Genomic DNA, 15,556 nt, shown 5'->3' on the forward strand with positions numbered 1-15,556 from the left:
CGAACCCCTGATTGTAGCGTTGTAAGTCTGTTGCCTTACCGCTGTACTTACAGGGGGGCGTTAATAAGAAAGCTTCATGCAGACTTTCTGCATGGCATGAAGCTTTCTTATCTCTTTGTTTTGAATTTTACGCAAAACTATTCTAGGGTTGCATGCGCTAGCAGTCCCTAATTTCGCAGTATTAGACTAGAATGAAAGCAGCTAGTTATCACCACCCGCCGCCGATTATTGGGGTACTCCTTTACCAACGAATAATGGGATTGACAGATGAAAGGACAAACATGTTTTGTGTGATGAGGATTTCGACCCGTATCCCTCAGATTATGCAGAAAAAAGACCCACATAACAGTAGGGTTGCAGGGTATATTAGTTTTTAACTACAATGTGGGAAGGCTAAAATATACCTTTTCAAGAGGGGTAGGTAGGTACAGGAGTAGAATCCTCTGAAACTGGCATGTGAATATTCAGAACGAATCGAGCTAATGTTGAATTGCTTTATATCAAATGGATTTAAAGTCTTCAATCAATTTTTTTATTCATTTTTGAGGTTCCACTTCTACAAATAAACTCGCTTAACAGTTAAAACGTGAAGGTAATTTTGCCATTGGTGACACGATGAATTTGGAGCATGTTTTTCCATATTATAAGCTAGATTATTTGGAGTCTAATTAGCAACTCTTAAAAGGGACTCAGTCAAGGGCAAGATGCTTAAGTTGAAGTCATTTAATCCAAATAGGGAGTAAAATTATTTTTGGATAGTAAATAAAAATCCTCAATAAAAAATAAATAGAAATAAGCATGTGTAAAGAAGAAAGTTGGACTTCATTTGATCTATTGTTTTGTTTTTTCCATGGATTATCTCTTTGATTAGTAAAGTCCTTTAACAGCCAAAGATGGAGAAATCCATTAAAAATTCTAGGGATGTCAAGTTGCTTAAAACTTAAGTGGGTTGTCCTATTACAAAAGGCTTAATAACAATGTCAGGTATAATTAGAAATCAGTGTTGTCATTTTCTTGCCATATCTGTTGCTTCGTATCGTCAGAATTGTTTATACTGTAGAGCTAAATAGAATCAGAATCTACTTGGTCGTTATAATTGTAAAGAGATATCGGTAAATAACTGCAAACGATGTGAGTAAAGAATCACATCTATGTAAAAAAACACTTGAATATTTTTAACGTGAAAGTAGAAAGAATTCCGAGAAACCTCGTAATTTATTGGATGGTGATAAAGATGACAACTTTGCACATTTAAAAGTCATTTTACTGAAACATGTCCCAGATAAGAAAACTTAAAATATAGCTTGAACTAAAGTTTCATCGTTAAAGAAGGAACTTTTTTTTTGGTCCTTAAATTTTTCACTTCTTCAATTACTTACAGTTTTATAATTACAACGTAAGTAAAGTGGAAGAATGTACAGCAGTTGAGCACGTTATATTAAAACAATTTTGAGGCTTTATCACGTCTTTACGTTTCATGTTACCACGTTCAATCGTATCCTATCCGACGACTGTGTATCTTAACAATAGCCCTGCAACAGTTTTTTATTATGAAAGGCTGTTATGTTCAAATCATGCCATTCTTTCCTGATACTTTCCATAATTAATGTAGTGCAGGAAAATGACGGTATTCCAACGAATGTTTCCAAAGTTCGATCACTAAGAAATTCACAGACGTTGCGTTCGGTTACTTGCCCCATACGCGTTCGTAAGAAATAGCATGAATACACGTTTCTTTTTCCAACTGCTTGAGGTGTGTGACTGTGAATGAATATGTAGTAGAAGCAACTTGTGCAAGATCTCCAAACAGGGATCCTTGTTAATTAATTACGTCTTCTTGAATGAAGTACTGCCACTAATCTTTGTGTTTACGTTTTATCACCTGTTACAAAACGCCACACTTTGCTTACTATATCTGGGGTACGACTTCTAGCAGATACCGTTCTAGGTGGTCCTGGGTTCTCAAGTTGATCCGTAAACCTTTGTTTTTCAGTGTCATGAAGTAGAATGAAAATTCCCGTCTTGGAGATTCTAAATTCCAGATATGAAAAATCTTTATTTTTCTGCACCTGAAAAGATTGTTACATGTTTTTTCCCTAAAGGACAAATTTTCGGTGATACTGCACTGCCTACTAAACACAAACTAATGTCAAAATGCAGTTCTTATACATTCCAATCCACCACAACTTTGTATCGGTTAGAGTTATTACGTGACAGAGTGATTTCCTTATTTAAAATAATTTTAACATAATTCACTCAACCTTCTGCATAATCAGATGAAAGAAGACACAAGAACAAAACTATGCAACAGACAGTTAGATGATTTAAAACTACGTCATTTACCTCCAGTAGTTTATTTCATCCGTTTATATTCAGTTATAAAAATGAGCGAGTAAAGTCAAAATGTGTTTAATTTTGATTACTTTTTATCCTGTTACAATTGTTTCCTAAGCTTAATATAAGTAATTGTTACTCATCTCTTACGTTTGTTTTTGTTTTGTTTTAAAATGTCACACAAAGCTATACAGCGAAATGCGCATAGCCGTTTCTAATTTGGTAATGACGGATTGGAAAGACCCGGCATAGTCATGTGGTTAGGGCGCTTGACTCGCTATCTGAGGGTCACGAATTTCGAATCTCCGTCACACCAAACATACTCACCCTTTCAGCCGTGGGGGCGTTATAATGTTCGGTCAATCCCACTGTTAATTGGTAAAAGGGTAACCTAAGAGTTGGTTGTGGGTAGTAATTACTAGCTGCCTTCTCTCTTGTCTTACACTGTTAAATAAGGGACTGTTAGCGCTGATAGCCCTCGTGAAGCTTTGCACAAAATTCACTAAACAAAACTTGTTTGTTTACAGAATGTTTCATTTAATTCGAATTTCAGTTTATATTAATATACATTTAAGCACAATACTGCATTACTTACATATTACTTACCTTTTTGTGTTTAAACGAATTTTCTCCTTTTTTATCTAATCGCCATCTACCAAAGCTTCTAATAATATAAAAAAAAACATATTTCATTGTCTGGTATCGTATGTAACATGTACACGTAGTCTTCACGTTATTAGTTTAACATGACAGATTACTGACGCAAGAAAAAAAAGTGTCTCGTCTAGATACGTTGTTAATCAATAATCAGGTTCTTTATACACTGGGTTTCTTCTTGGGCGAGTATTTCGCCTGTCACAAAGAAACAAAACCTCACTATAGGCAGTACCAGTAGTGAAAGGCCTGTTTGGAAAGTCAGTTTGAAAACTAGAAATTAAATTCCGATTAATTCAGAGTGAAATGAGAGTGTGAAAAAATGTCACTTTCACTTTTAGTCAGACTATATGAGAGCGAGTACAATTGGAAGTATTTTAAATCCAAAATTTGATATTAATACATACATTTTATTATACTTTTGAATGACATTGCTTTTTTGTGCTGTATTATTTCCAGTTCTTCAACAAAAAATCACCATTATTTATTTGGCATGATTTATTTCAAAGCAGATATTACAAGTGTGGGTCCGGCATGGCCAGGTGGTTAGGGTACTTGACTCGTATCTGAAAGTCGCGAGTTAGAATCCTCGTCACACCAAACATGCTCGCTCTTTCAGCCTTGACGGCGTTATAACGTACGGTTTATCCCACTATTCGTTGGTAAAAGAGTAACCCAAGAGTTGGCGGTGAATAGTGATGACTAGCTGCCTTTCCTCTAACCTTATACTGCTAAATTAGGGATGGCTAGCGCAGATTGCTCTCAGGTAGCTTTGCGCGAAATTCAAAAACAAACAATTAAAAGGGTGTCATATTCTGGAAAATATGAGCTGTCTCTCCTTAAATTACTTTTGTTTTGGTTTGCAAATGTTTGTATTAAATCTAAATTTACAAAATAAATTTTGTACGATTTAAAAATAATATAAAATATTTATAACTCAAAGACAATTTTTACTTTTTGCAAATTTCTCGTTTAATTTGTTTGTTTGTTTGAATATTTCGCACAAAGCTACTCGAGGGCTATCTGTGCTAGCCGTCCCTAATTTAGCAGTGTAAGACTAGAGGGAAGGCAGCTAGTCATCACCACCCACCGCCAACTCTTGGGCTACTCTTTTACCAACGAATAGTGGGATTGACCGTCAAATTATACACCCCCACGGCTGGGAGGGCGAGCATGTTTAGCGCGACGTGGGCGCGAACCCGCGACCCTCGGATTACGAGTCCCACGCCGGGCCCTTCTCGTTTAAAGTTCATATTTCTTTTAGTTTTTATAACATGCAAATCTCAAGCTTTTAAATTCATATACCAATATAAACCACTGAAAATGTTTTAGTTTGCAACATTAACCAAAATATGCTTGATATAAGTTAATTACAGTTACAATACACCTACAATGACAATGTAAGATAGGTGTGTGTTTATTGTGTAAGGGTAATTTGTATATTCGAACGCTGAGGGAAATAACATTAGCTGTCCTATCACGCTCCGGCATGACCAGGTGGTTAAGGCACTCGACTCGTAATCTGAGTGTCGTGGATTCGAATCCCGGTCACACCAAACATACCTATTCAGCCGTGGGGCGTTATAAAGTTGTGGTCGATCCCACTATTCGTTGTTAAAAGAGTAGCCCAAGAATTGGCGGTGGGTGGTGATGACTAGCTGCTTTCCCTCTAGTCTTACACAGCTAAACTAGGGAGGGCGAGCGCAGATAGCCCTCGAATAGCTTTGCGCGAAATTCAAAAACAATCTGTTATTTACACTTCATTTGTCATAAGACATTCGTGTTAAGTTTATTACATTTTTAAACACTATGTTCTTTATCTAGTCTCATAGTGAATTTCAGTAATTAGAAGAATCTATAATAATATTATTCCCACCACGCTATATTTGTCATAGTCATTGCCGATCACAGGTTTCGCTCAGTCTAGAACTGGAATATAAACAAACACAGTGGTGGTCGGAACACATCTTACAGAAACAATTTGATACAACAATTGTTGTGTTATGTACGCTTTTTTCAAGTTGTAAAAGGCACACACACACACCATAACAGTTGTTGGATCAGAGTTTATTCAACTTGAAATAAATGATTTATTAATCTATGTGCATATATACAACGATTCCAATTCGAATATTACGCATTAGTGCATTTATGGATGAACCATAGAACACGCCCAAAATCTCCACCCCCAATACCAGATTTTGCTACTCTTGGCATATCGTTTGTTTTACATCGAACATTTTCAGTTCTTCCCCTTCTGGAAGAAATATCACTGATTTTTTAACATCTTCGACGAAGAAATCCTGTTACAAAATACAACATGTTTTCATTATAAACACACTTTAGAAAAATATAACTTGCCCACACGTATGGCATACTTCAGTTTAAAAATAACTAACTGTCTTTGCTTTCTCGGGATATGGATAATGTCTCACCAGCTTTTGAGAAAAAAAGACTATGTCTCACCCAAATATTTGTGTATAGTCTACCTATTTATTTTTATTATTAAGGTATCTCGAAAGTTTGCTGTGTTTGTTTTTGTTGTTGTTGCAATTATAGGTTTGTTTGTTTCAAAGTAAGAATTTAATTATGTCAGGAAAATTACTTTAAAAGAATGTTTGTTTCAAGGTAGGTAATGTAATTGTAGTTTGTATTTTTTAAGATGAGAAATTACACATTGTTGCAACAAATTCGGCACTTTGTTGTATAAAATTGGCATCTCATTTAAAAGAATTGGTTCTATTTCTATAAAACAATTGTCAGACACATTTTTAGTTGAATACAAGAGACTAAAATTTTTCAAAAATTATTAAAAAATACAAAAATTACTTATGCGATAAAAACAATTTGTCTCAACACAAAGTAGCATCAACTCTAACTGTGCAGGAGAACTGTGCCACTGCTGAGCATCAGAAGCGACTCCACACATACTTTACCAAGATTACAATTCTGGACCTAAAAAGAATGGAAGAGTACCCGCACAATGTAGGACACACTGTTAGATCCTAAATTAACACTGTGAAATGAATTATCAACTGACTCTTCTAGTGATAAACTATGTGCTATTGTATATTGTACCATGTGTTATAATCTATGTGTTACCGTATATAATATAGTCTGTAACATTATATGATTAGTTTTGGTAAAGTCAAATTTAAGAAATAAATATAAGCAATAAAAACATGCCATGAAGTTTGTACTTTTTGCTCGGTGAGGCATTGTCCTTGATCACTCTCTCGCCCCCTTCCGGCCCGGCATGACCAGGTGGGTTAAGCCGTTCGACTCGTAATCTAAGGGTCGCGGGTTCGAATTCCCGTCGCACCAAACATGCTCGCTTTTTTAGCCGTGGTGGCGTTATAATATGACGGCCAATCCCACTATTCGTTGGTAAAGGAGTACCCTAAAAATTGGCGGTCGGTGGTGATAACTCGCTGCCTTCCCTCTAATCTTACAGTGCTAAATTAAGGACAGCTAGCGCAGATAGCCCTCGTGTAGCTTTGCGCAAGATTCAAAAAACGAATAAACAAGCCCTTCCCGTCTCTGTTTTTTGTCAGGGCAGAAGAAATTTTGAAAAGATTTTCTCACCATTTTTCCCCCTTCTATGGTCCTAGTTCTTGAACTGATAAAATATACTAACTTGATATTATTGCTGATGAACCATGGACATGTTTGTTTGTTTTTTAATATTGGGGGATTGATTTCGTGGAAAGTTATATAAATGGTTAAATTGCTTGTTATTTACTACCACCAGACAAAATTATATTAACTTTTTTTGCATAATCAAAATAAATTAGGCCACTAAATAATTTTAAAAAACGTTTAATGCATTAATCGAGCGGTTGTACAACGTTAAATTTTCTTTGAGGTAATCGCTAAACAAACATACCAGAATTCGGAAAGGTATAATTAATTGGTAATTTATCTTACCTACATACAATTTATCAGTCGATAGGCTTACTTATTCAAAGGAAAGTATCAGCCTTAGCAAATAGGAGCATAACTGTTGATTTTGTCTGAAACTTGTGGAAGAAACGCGAGACACAGTTAACACAAGGTACAATAATTAAAAATGGGAATTAATTATTAATTAATTAAGAGTATTAGATAAATATCCGTGATATAACTATAATATATATATGAATACACACCCGTCTGTCAGATGTAGCACAACACATAAACTAAACAAACCATCCCATTCTTCTTCCGAACTGCTACACTTCGTTTGTCAACGTCATCATAAGCATGACAGCGCCACAATGCGGAAACAAATCAAAATAACATAGGTCACCTAATAGTTTCAACAACTAGAGAATCAGACATTTATAACCTTATGCGCAAGAAACTGTCTAACGCCCACAAAAAATACCTCAAAAACGTTTACTGTAGTTTTATTTTCGAACATTTGGGTTTCCTGTGCCCCACTTCTTTATTCAGATAAATTACTTTATGAAATATTTTTGGGAAGCAACAGTAAATAACAAACAAAATATTAATATTTCAAAAGAACGACCGCAGTTGGAATGGATTATCGTTTGTTATTAATCATAAAGCGACACCTACTCCACCTACCAAGGATATCGTTGTAAGACAGTAGACATACCGTTATGCTACGGGTGTAGACGTGATATTTTGTAGTATTAAACTAGTTTATACACGAACATACATATATTTAATGGTTTCAACATAACTTGCATCCATAGCTATAGAACGTGAAATATCTAAATTTTAACTGTTCGTAGACTTATAACTAACATATAAACTCCACAATTTGTTACTACTCTACTTTTAATTTCCTTCAAAAGGCTAAAAAAATATTTTACTAACAGATTTAAAAATCAGAAATTTTATTCACAAAGAAGAATTCTTGAGAATTAACATAAAAAATACGCTGGCTATCGATTAAATATTCTTCAAGTTGCCAGTTATGGTCAGTAAAGAAAAAAAACCACTCCTTGTGGCACAGCAGAATTATACTGCTATAAACCGGGTTTCGATACCCGTGGTGGGCAGAGCACAGATAGCGTTTGCGTATACTTGCGCTTAGCAATAAACAAGACTTTAAAGTAACCCTAAGGAAGAGAGAATACAAGTGTTTTACAATTGCAATGGTTTTATTTCGTGCACAAGTTTGATATTTTCACGTTTCTGTGTCTTTTCGTCTGACATAGTTTAAATTTCACGTTTATGTGTCTTTTCGTCTGACATTGTTTAAATTTCACGTTTCTGTGTCTTTTCGTCTGACATAGTTTAAATTTTACGTTTCTGTGTCTTTTCGTCTGACATTGTTTAAATTTCACGTTTCTGTGTCTTTTCGTCTGACATTGTTTAAATTTCACGTTTCTGTGTCTTTTCGTCTGACATTGTTTCAACTTGTATAACGGCTAAGCGGAATACACGCATGTTATAAATGTGAGTTAAACATACGCATACAAAACAAATATAAGTTGACAACAGGCATACCTCATAATACGCTAAACACACACCTAACACAAATATATGCGAATGTATGCATTCTATAGATGTATTGCTATCTGCCAACACATCTATACTTTAACTAGGTTTTCTTTTAAACATAAATCATATTCTTTTTTGTTTCCTATCCCGTTTCGATTATTTCTATGTGGCTTGTAAATGTTTCAAGGGGATTCCGCTCAAATACAATATATCCTCTTATTCCATGCTTCCGCTTTCCCCCAGTGGAAGAGTAATATGTCTCTACTGCTAGAAACCGGGTTTCGATACTAGTGGGGAGCATAGATAGCCTTTTTTGTAGTTTTGTGCTTAACAAAAAACAAATTTGTTCCATCTTATTATTTTAGATCTTTTAATCTGCTGTTGAAAACTCAATTTTTTTTTTTGGAAATGAAGATAAAGTCATTAAACAGTAAATCAAAATATTTAGTTTTGTCATTTACGCTTTTAATTAGTTGAATTTATATTTGTCCAAAAATAATAGGAAAATATAATAAATTTTAGGGTTCTTTTGTCTGTTCTGAAAATGCTGGATACAAACATACTTCATTAGACATTTTGTACAACAATATATTAAAAGCTAATCAGTGTTTTTTTAAAGTTCTAACTTTTAGTCTCAGAACAACATTGTAGGTTTATTTACTGATAATATTAAGTACCGTAAAGTTTAACCCAAGCTTAATTAAAGCAAAAAGTGTACACAAATTTCTCTCTTTATCAGGGGTTCGATTCCCCTCGATGGACTCAGCAGATAGCCCAATGTAACTTTGTTGCAAAACGCACACATACACACACACTCTCTTTATCGGATATACCCCGTAATTAATAAAAGCTTAACTATATTAGGCCTGAGACAAGTGGACTTAGAAGGCTTCGGTCTTTACGAGTCGTGGGTTCGAGTCCCCGTCACACCAAACATCATCGCCCTTTCAGCCGTAAATGCGTTATAATGTTGCGATCGATCCCACTATTCGTTGGTAAAAGAGTAGCCCAAGAGTTGGTGGTGGGTGGTGATGACTAGCTGCCTTCCCTGTAGTCTTAAACTTCTAAATTGGGGACGGCTAGCGCAGACAGCGTTCGTGTAGCTTTGCGCGAAATTCAAAAACAAACAAAAATATTATTCTAAAATTCCAGTATTTAAAGAAGTACATTATTGATACAATATATTAATTTAATCGCAAACGTTTTATGAGGCGGTTAGTATTTAATTTTTAATCGTCAACTGATAAAGAAAACGGTGCATTTGTTTTTTTAATTAAAGGAGAATGCTATACCTTTTTGCCAATTTGTAAATATTCATATGAATAAGACAATAATATCTTCTACTACGGCTTCTAAGAAATAAAAAAAAAAACCTCAAACCTAAAACGCAATATCTTTAGTCCTTTTCTTTTTTCTCTCAAACAATATTTAAGTAGATCAGCAAGCGCGTGTTCATGAATAAAACATTCTGAACCTCTTTGGCTTCACGCGCGAAATGTTTTCCCCGACGTGATAAATCGACAGTCATCCATACTTTACATACTTGGTAAAATAATAGTTTGGAACACGTATATAATGTCAAACAAGGAGATTGATTCGATTTACGAATCAGACAGGCCTTATCAAACCGGTTTACTGTTTAAAATAATGACGAAAGACAGTTATATTTATTCTCAAATATTAAAACTATTACACGCCGTTCTAGTCAATAATGCGTAAGATATAAAAAAAAAAGTCGTTAGGTAGACAAATAATATAAGTTTGTGTTTGGAATTAAGCATAAAGCTGCGCAATGGACTATCTGTGCTCTGCACACCAAGGGTATCGAAACCCCATTTTTAGCGTTGTAATTCCGCAGACATACCGCTGATCCACTAGGTAGTAACATTATATGTGAAAAACACTCTTGAAGGTTATTTTAATATGCAGCCTTCTAACGTCCTGTTCGACGACGAGGGCACCTGCATCTCGCTGAGTGCATATTTGCAAAATTTCATCAAAATAATTTACAATATTAAATATAATAAGTAAGAAAAGTGTCCGTTTTATTTTAAACCTAAACCTAACCTTGTGTTATCTACACGGTGATATGAAATAAAGTCACAGGAAAGAAGTCACAATTTTAGCTAGGAAGAGAAGTTACATTTTATTTAAATACCTTAAATAATTAAACTAATAAAACAAAACAAAAATATTTTAAATCAGTTATTAACTGACAATACATGACTTTTACACATTGGCAACACAAAGTATGTGTGATGGCCCTACACGTACACTAGCGTTAAAAAAATCGAACATTTTAATTGTTTTTGAATTTCGCGCAAAGCTACTCGACGGCTATCTGCGCTAGCCGTCCCTAATTTAGCAGTGTAAGACTAGAGGAAAGGCAGTTAGTCATCGCCACACACCGCCAACTCTTGGGGTATTCCTTTTACTGACAAATAGTAGGATTGACATTATAACGCCACCACGACTGAAAGGGCAAGAATCTTTGATGTAACGAAGATTCGAAACCCGCAACCTTTAGACTGCGAAGCAAACTCCTTAACCACCTGGCCATGCCAGGCCTGTGACGAATAAAGCCCCTCGATAGTTCATCATTTATTCTCTGAGCTTTTAATGCTAAAAATCGGGTTTCGATGCCTGCAATGAGCTATATGTGCTTTGTTTTTTATAACAAACAAATCGACAGATAAACAAAATTTTCCACAAAACTTCACGGAATGTTTATATTTATAATGTAAGAAGTTAAGGTATTTATTTTGCACGGGAACTGTTTGTGAACGAACGTCATATATTGAAAATTGCAAACCTCACTTAGGTAAGTCAGATAACTTTGCGAAGTTTATCTAAACGCTAAAGAATATAATCAGAAGGGACACGTTTCTCAAAAGAAAAAACGAATGAAAGAGAAAGAAACTAGAACTGATCTGACAGTCCTTTAGAAAAGAAAAACATATTTCCCACTCGTATGAATCTTTCCACCAAAGGAAAAATATTTCTCCTTCTGACAACAAGCTTCTTTTAGAATTTTAACGTGCGCTTCTCCAAATTCATGAATATGTAAATTAGTTACAATTTACAGCCTCAGTATCTAACAAAAATTTCACATCTTTTGAGTTTCTTTACCGAGAAAGACCGCTGATATTTTCACACGTGATTTATTCAGCGTTCACGGCTAGCTTTTAACAGGTTTTCCAGAATGTATCTAACAATTAGATTTATGAGAATAACAACATAAAGCATTAAAATTCAATTATGCGATGTAGGATCAACAGAGAAAATAAAACAGTGTGTGTGTGTTTGTTTTTCGAAAAGCAAAGCCACAAAGGGTTATCTGCTCAGCCCACCGAGGGGAATCGAACCCCTGATTTTAGCGTTGTAAATCCGGAGACATACCGCTGTACTAGCGAGGTACAAAATAAAACAGAAACTGACAATGAAAATTTAAAAATCTCTAAACGATAGTGAAGAATGTTATTTTTATTTATTTAGTTATTCATGGAAAATCTTATCACTATTGATATATTAGCTAATCGACATGTAATTCGAAACCCAAAGAAACTTTGGTTTTAAAAGTATGGCCCAGCATGGCCAGGTGGTTAGGGTGTTTGACTCGCAATCTGAGGTTCGTGAGTTCGAATCCCTGTCGTACCAAACATGTTCGCCCTTTCAGCTGTGAGAGCGTTAAATGTGACGGTCAATCCCACTATTCGTAGGTAAAGGAGTAGCCCAAAAGTTGGCGGCGGGTGTTGATGACTAGCTGCCTTCCCTCTAGTCTTATACTGTTAAATTAGGGACGGCTAGCGCAAATAGTCCTTGCGCATCTTTGCGTAATGTTCCAAACAAATCAATTTAGAATGTTTGCACGAAATTGCACTAGACTCAGTAATCTCTCATGTTGAACTGATAGACTGAAGTGAAGGGAACGAGTAGAAAATATCAATCAACAACGTTTTTTGGCTGCTAATAGAAATAAAATCTTGGCACAATGACTGTAGACCAGGCCAGACTCAAACGTTGGCAATAAATAAAATTTTGATAGTGTTTGTTGATATATTCATCTCTCACACGCATTAGTAAATAAACATAAGAAAGCCTTTCATAAGTTGTCAGGAACAACTCTAAGACTAACGCGTGTGTGTGTATTGTTTCTGTTTTATTAAAACAGTTATATTAGAGGGATATACAAAAAAAAAAACTTACTTAAATCAAATACGAACTAGGTTACTTGTGGTAAAGTTGTCAAAATCGAAATTCAGTCATGATTAGTATATTATACAATCACTTGTTTTTGGTATTCAAAATTACTGGTTAATTAACTAATTAGATCCATTAATTAATTAAGTTAATCTACTAATAATGTCCTACATTTCGGTTGATAGTCTGTAGATGCTTTAGAAAACTATAAGCAGTAAACATGATTGTTCTTGAAATCCCACTAGTTCGTAACACAAAGAAATAAACTCAACTACTCTTGTTATCAAAGCGAAGTTTTAGTAGGTAATTACATTAAATGATAACCTGAGACAGGTTTAAGCTATTGTTTAAGGTCCAAAGCAGCTACTATTCCATTATATAACATTCATTTAGTAAATAAGAGAAAACAGGGATATGAAATGATTCAATTTAGATATCATATTTGTTGAGTTATTGTTAATTTCCCAAATTATTTTTATGTTGTGTTTACGAATATTAACTCCATGAACTTGTTATGCTTGTTGTGCCTAACGAATAATCTTACTGTCTAGGTCCCCCCAAGATTTGGCTTGATTTGATTAAAAACTGTGAAAAGGTGTTAAGTATCCCGTTTGTAGCTTTTGTCTGTTTTGTTGAAATTGAAAATGAAGCAGTTATAATATGTACACTGCTGGCCAAAATCTTAAGGCCAATGAACATAAAGAAAAATTATGCATTTTGCGTTGTTAGACTCAACCACTTATTTGAGTAGAGCTTCGAAAGATGAAAATAAGAAAAGGGAAAATAAAAATAAAAACATTTTTCGAATTTAATTGGGAAAATAAAACTTTAGATTTTTAGTATTTTATTAGAAGCAGAAACAAGCATTACAGCCGGTTCAGTTTGTATCACTGAACACCATCGTACTTGCTTGAAGCCACAAGTATGTGTGCGACGCTGAATGTAAACATACCAAGGACGGCCATACTTAGTTCTGGGTACCCGTTAAGCATTGCCATATGCTATTTCGAAATAGGCCTAATAGTTTAATATTAAACGTAAATTGCAGGAATGTCTCATAACATTAAATCCATAGATATCTATGATTGCATCCCTCACTAATCATGTGACTGATGATGTTACCGCAACAGGCCAGAAAAGTGTCAGTTATATTATTCACAACAATTTAAAATCGCACTTAACATTATTATCACTCACATTTCCTATTTTCCGTCTCTAGTGACTACAATAATAGTCAAAAGTTATATTAACAGTTTTTATTTTAAAATGTGAACTTTTATGGAAATATAAAGTTACCTAGCAAGAAAGATGAGTTAAAACCGGAATGTTTTTTACCTCTTCCTGAACCGTGACAAAGAAGCGCATATGGTCACCAAGACTTGGTGTAAACTTATATTCCCCTTTTTGAAAAATAAATTAATTATTTTTATGTCAAATTATTATTAACTGCTGTTGTAATTTTTTTTTGCATTGTTATGAAGAAGAAACTGCAATTTTCTTGGACGGTTCTTTTGATCACTAATGTAAATTAAACTACATATACTAAATTTTTACAACACCATTATTTTATTAAAAGTCTAGGCTAAATACTTAAGCGGTGTATAATATTATAAATAACTAAATATGTTATATTCCAGCGGATAAGCATATTAATTGTGCACTTTTATATACAAGTATAATTGGGCATATAAAATTCACGATGACTCAAAATGCTTGTATAAATGTGAAATGCTGCTGTGATTATACGTGTGAACATCAGACAAACGTAGTTTTCACTGTAATGCCTGTTATGTATATGAAACTATTAAACGAATCAGCTAGCTTCAACTGCACCCTAAAGGATAAAGAAATATCATTATGGAGTCACTCTGTCTGGGGTACAGACATTGATATTAATGTATTAATCTTAAATGTAGTTAAGTGCAAAGCTATACAACGGGATACCTGTGCTCTTCCCACCGCAGGTATTTAAACCCGGTTGCTAGCGGTATAAGTCCGCAAATATACCGCTGTGCCACTGGAGGCCTGTGTTAATCTGATAAACTGAAGCAAATCTATCAACTCGGCATTCAAAGAGTACAACGTTTCAAGACCTCCTGTGATAAAATTGATATTTAAATATTTTATTGCATTTTGTGGCCGCATTTGATTAAGAAAGATGGCGAGATAAGGTTACTAGCAAAATATTCAATACACAAAACTTAAGTGATAGTGCTCCATATCAGTTTACTCCATAAGAATCAATACAGTTTAAAAGTTCATTGCAAGGACCTAGAAATGTAATTTAGAAAGCTATAGATGAAAATATGGATAAAAGTTGAAGTATTATGCAACGATTTTTATTCATTTATGTGACACTTTTGCTTACTAATCAATAATAAGACAGTTATTGTTTACTGATTGTTGCATAATTATTTTCATATTCATACAAACATTTTCAGTCATAACTGGCCAGTTATTAATGAAACTGTATTTCCTCAACCGATAAATGACTTGATGGCGGCCTATACAATTGGCATTATATCAGAATATGTGCTGCGCCTAAAACTGTACAAGTTAGTAAAGTTTCATCTGTGGATATAAAGGTGAAGAATGTTGTAATTTATTGTTCCTAAGTGCTGGATTGCTCCTGCTTATTTCTATAAAGTTATGACGTTTCAGCTTCAATTCTGAGGTGGAACTCCCTTACCACATTTTACGGTCCTGAAGTTATATTTCTGTTAATCATATTATAACTTTGCGTTGTGTTTTATGAGCAACAGACGGCCTCAGTCTTCCGTAAATAAATATGATGCCCGCAATTTACATAATGGTGTTCCCGTTCTCGCGTTTTTGTTGTAGTCTCGTAACCATTCGGCATTCCAGTGTAAATATCAGAGATTAAATACTTTACATAACAAAAACTCCGTAGTGG

At 34.5% G+C, this 15,556-nt stretch overlaps 1 protein-coding gene across 1 annotated transcript in view; it reads right to left on the reverse strand.

The window, feature by feature from the left end:
* Positions 1-7,198, reverse strand: part of LOC143246463 (uncharacterized) — a 58,454-nt gene extending 51,256 nt beyond the window's left edge. Inside the window, exon 1 of the mRNA XM_076493208.1 lies at positions 7,137-7,198. The gene's annotated coding sequence lies outside the window, so the exon portion shown is untranslated. The remainder of the gene's footprint in view (positions 1-7,136) is intronic.
* Positions 7,199-15,556: the final 8,358 nt, after the last annotated feature.

The sequence above is a fragment of the Tachypleus tridentatus genome, chromosome 3 (genome assembly GCF_004210375.1).
Source record: "Tachypleus tridentatus isolate NWPU-2018 chromosome 3, ASM421037v1, whole genome shotgun sequence".
Classification (NCBI taxonomy): domain Eukaryota; kingdom Metazoa; phylum Arthropoda; class Merostomata; order Xiphosura; family Limulidae; genus Tachypleus; species Tachypleus tridentatus.